At 51.6% G+C, this 4,265-nt stretch overlaps 1 long non-coding RNA gene across 2 annotated transcripts; it reads left to right on the forward strand.

Moving 5' to 3' along the window:
* The first annotated feature begins 558 nt into the window (after positions 1-558).
* On the forward strand, positions 559-3,731 carry LOC132340000 (uncharacterized). 2 transcript variants are annotated; one of them, XR_009489784.1, is made up of 3 exons: positions 559-669; positions 2,336-2,586; positions 3,288-3,731. It is a non-coding gene; the product is annotated as an uncharacterized LOC132340000 (long non-coding RNA). The 2 variants fall into 2 exon arrangements; XR_009489783.1 differs by having other exon boundaries at positions 579-730.
* The last annotated feature ends 534 nt before the right edge of the window (positions 3,732-4,265 follow it).

The raw sequence follows: 4,265 nt of genomic DNA on the forward strand, positions 1-4,265 counted from the left end.
ACATGTGCTGAGAACATAGCTTCTAAGAAATTTCTTAAAATATGTGAGCCTCTGTCACGTTCTTTGGCTATACTTCTTACTTGTTCGAGTTCCTTATTTGAGTTTGGTTTCCATGTCTTTATACCAGACTCCCCGCCGTTCTGCCCCTGTCTATACTCTACAGGGAAAGCATTGATTTTTTTCTGCCATCTGCCAATCACCCATCTTAGTCACTTCTATCTTAATTAGAGCCCATGGATCAATGTTCACTGTATCAAAATCAGAGTCACTGGAACTGCTGTCGTCCTCCAATGAGGAGAGAAATCGCACAGTCTGTACTGTACTGTATGCTTTTTGCGGTATGTAGAAGCGAGTTTGTTCAAAGGCTTTGGGGCCTGTAAGGAGGCACATGGCAGAGCTTGGCCAGAGGGAGGCACCATTGGGATGGCAGCAGAGCACGCAGAGGACTGGGGGTGAGGGGTAGCACAGTGGGAGGTCTCTGGGATTCCTTTCGGGTGACAGTGAGCGTGGATGGGGGACTGGGAGGTCTGGGGGTGGGGACAAGGAGGGAGCGGAGGACAGGAAGCAGTGAAACTGGTCTGGGATGCTGCGATTACAGCGTGGTTTGCTGGAGCTGCGGCATGGTGGCACTCAGGGGGAGAGCCTGCCGCCTTAGGGAGGCAAGAAGAGGTGGGGGTGGGGATACATGCGGACATGGGAGTGGCGGCAGCGCAAGTTGGGGCTGTGATCGGTAAAGCAGCAGCGGGGGTGGGGGGGACCGTGGCAAGGATGGGGGAGTGGGAGGGGAACTGGGGGGAGGTGCAGCAAAGGGAGGCAGAGCCCTTGTGGTGGGGGCTGCAGTGGAGGTGGGGGAACAGCGGGAGGGGTGGGGGAACAGCGGGAGGGGTGGGGGGGAGGGCAGGAGAATCCAAACCAGCGGAGAGGGATGCGGCTGTGCTCTCAGAGGGTGGATTCGTGTTTGCCACGTTTGGGGGGATGGGTGGGGGGGAGGGACGGCATAGACCCCGCAGGTGGTGGGGGGTTGGGGGAGAATGGCGCAGCGGGCTGCGTATACAGTGGGACAGAAGCTGTAGGGGCATTAGGACCCAGAGGATCTGAAAGCAAGGGACCGCATGCCAAGGCAAGATCGTTATCTGCCTGATTAGAATATGAAGGGAGATTGTCTGAAGGCTGACTAGCATGTATTTTATTGCTGCTAGTCTTTTCTACGGTTTTAGTTATTATGTGAAATAACAGCATATACTGAGTTAAAGAGAAATCCTGGTTAGTTTGTAGGTCATATATTGCCTTTCCGACAGTGTCCCAGAAGGACTTTTTAGTAATTATTTCTGTGTTAGTATTAGAAAACTGAGAAAGTATCCATTTTATAAATTTCTTTAGGTTAGTCTTAGCGAGTTTACCTTTAGAGAAAGAGAAGTTGTTAGAATATAGGATTTCTAGGATTAGTAAATATAAATATCTTGGTCTGGGATCGTCTCAAAGTACTATTTTTCGATCCCATTTTATCTTATTCCTCCCAGCAGCCAAAACGAGAAAAAAAAGAAAAAAAAAACCAAAAACTTGGAAGACCCAAAGAAATTTAGTGCGCTATAAAGGCTGATATAAACTTACATACTTCTTCAGCCGTGCAGGGTCTAGAGGACCACTCAAGTTGTCTACTTCTGGTCAGGCTCCTCAGAACTGTTTTCATTCAGATGTCAGTTTGAGGGTCGTTTTGACCGTCCCTGCTGAGATGTCCTACTGAAATGGAGAAGCTGTCTCTACAGAGGGGGGCGGCGTTCCGAACAGCAGTTACAATTTTCAAAAAAAAATGCTGCTCCGTCTGGGATGTATTTTTCCCTCTGTTCGGTGGGGCAAGTAATGCCAGGATAGCTGGGTTCCAGGCAGACAGGTGAGCTCCGGGACAGGTAGCTCAGTCCTTGAACACTGAACTCTCTGAATACCCAAGCCACACGTAGCTTCAGGCAACCTTAGCAAGCTCAAGTGATGTCAGCTCTGAAGTGATCTCAGCTCTTTTATAGTTTCAGCTCTTAGCTTGCTAAAGGGGCTTTTGCTATCCGTGGCTTCCCGGGCAAGTAGACGGTGAGAGAAGTCCTGGTGTTCCACAGAGATGGCTTTATTGGGAATTCTACAAAGGGTTCCGGGGACGGCTCTTCTGGCCAGAATGGGCTAAAGTAGCCCCTTATATAGGGCTAGAAGGGATCAGAAATTGTCCAATAGCAGGGGTTAGGGAAAAGTAATCTATGGGGTCACAGAAAGATAAGCTAGGGTCTGGAAGACGGAAGAGAGGGGCTTCTGGCCTAATCACTATGACTTGGCATTTTCTTATCTTTAGGCCTCTGTTCTCCACGGGGCTCTTGCAGTCCCCGTGCCTGCTACACTCTCAGGGATTTCTGATCCATGTCTCTGACTCGATTTGTGGCTATTTGCCAGAGAGATGCTTTGGAAAAGATCCAGGCCCCCAATTCCCACGCTCTGCCCTCAAGAGCACCTGCAGAAGACAAGCCTTGGAAGGCCACGGTTCAGCAAGCCCTGTGGTCTGGCCTCAAGCTCAGCTGCAGGAACAACACCTTGGAAAAGCTCCAGGTGGGACACGAACAAGCGCACTGTGTGGGGGCTCCTCACGGCACCGCTCTGTCCCGTCCTATCCCATCGCATGCTCCAAGCACTGTGGCGTGCTCTTGTCACCTCCAGCTTCTATGTCACCATGTGTCACAAAGGGCCCTTGGACACCCGTTCTATGCCACGGTGCCCATGCTGCACTGTGTCACAAAGGACCCCTACACACACTGCCCCTGCCCTGGGGCTGCCCCCAGCCCACCCAAAGTGGCCCAGGTTAGAAGAAATCTCTCACCCCAAATATCTAAGACAGCCCGACAAGGTCTTTACAAACAGCTCAAACCATCAGCAAATGCTGCCCTGCTCTGTGGGCTCAGGGCAGCAGAAGGAGCCCCCAGGGATCTGCTGGGCAGGGCACAGGGCCTTCCAGGGAAGCTGGCTTGGCCTCTTTGGGACACGTCCTGGCCAGTGGCCATCCTAAACCCACGGGTGTGACACAGACAGGGAACGTGTGGGCCAGGGCATGAATGCTGCTCTGAGCCCTGGGGCCCAGGGAGCACTGACATCAGCAGGTGTGGCAGAGTCCCCGCCCAAGCAGACCTGCCACTCCCCGAGTCCTGGCAACGCTTGGGCTCATCTCCTGCCCCAGAGACCTGTGCCCCCAGGGAGCTTCTGTGCCAGAGGGAGCCAAAGCACATGTGCATTGGGGGCTGTGCTCCTTTCTGCAGGGGCTGTTGGCCGGAGCACCTGGAGCAACTGCTGGCAACACTTGGTCTCGGTCAGAAGCTCTCACTCCATGCTGAAATGATTTTCTCATTGAAGTAATTTCCTTCAGCACAAAAACACCTTAGTGGCAAAGGCACAGAAGAATCTGGCATTTAAGATTCCTCACTTCAGGAAAGCATTACTTCTCGTTGCTCAACTCAAGTAGTTCCAAAAATCTGCAAACTTCCCACCTTCACTGGGATGGCCTGAGAAGGTGAAGAGTTGGAATTTTGCTTCCTGTCTCAAAGCAGCAACTCATTTGCCTTGACATCATCCACTGAGAGTCACTTAACATAACACTGCACAGAGGTAAAAAAAGGGCCATTCTTTGGTTTGCAAATGGTTTTCTAAGAAGGGATGGTATTATCCTAATTCTCTTAAAGAATAAAAGCTCTCAAGAAATTAAAGTCCACTCAGTGTTACAAAAGTAGCCCAAACAAATGAGTAGGTGGCAAAAGGGCTAATCCTCCCCCTGGTACAGATATTTAAGTGGTCAGTAAAGTACAGGTCTCCCCTCTTGTTCCCTGCAGGAGAATCAGGACCGTGAACAGGAAAAGTCACAGATATTCTTTCTGCCCTCTAACCAAAGCTGTGCTAAACCATAGATGCTGCCTTCAAACTGACTCAAATTCCAGCCTAGACCTCTCACCTTGCAAACAACTCCTTCCCCGACACCCCACCAACGCCAACCTCCCCAAACACCCCCAAAGAATCCCTCAACACCCTGCCAGGACCCCCAGCTGTCCCTGTCCCTCCGCAGAGCTTTCCCACCCTCCAGCAGACCCCCTGGGTTCCGTGCACATGCTGTGGGATGGCACTCAGGAGGATCTGCTCCAAGGCCGCCTTCGGTGGCAAGCTCAGGCTGCCAGGCCTATGGTTCCTGGATCATCCTTTCCACCTCACTGGGAGCTCCCTGGGAAGCACTTTCCTTGAAAAGAAAG

Source organism: Haemorhous mexicanus, chromosome 30, assembly GCF_027477595.1.
Source record: "Haemorhous mexicanus isolate bHaeMex1 chromosome 30, bHaeMex1.pri, whole genome shotgun sequence".
NCBI lineage: Eukaryota > Metazoa > Chordata > Aves > Passeriformes > Fringillidae > Haemorhous > Haemorhous mexicanus.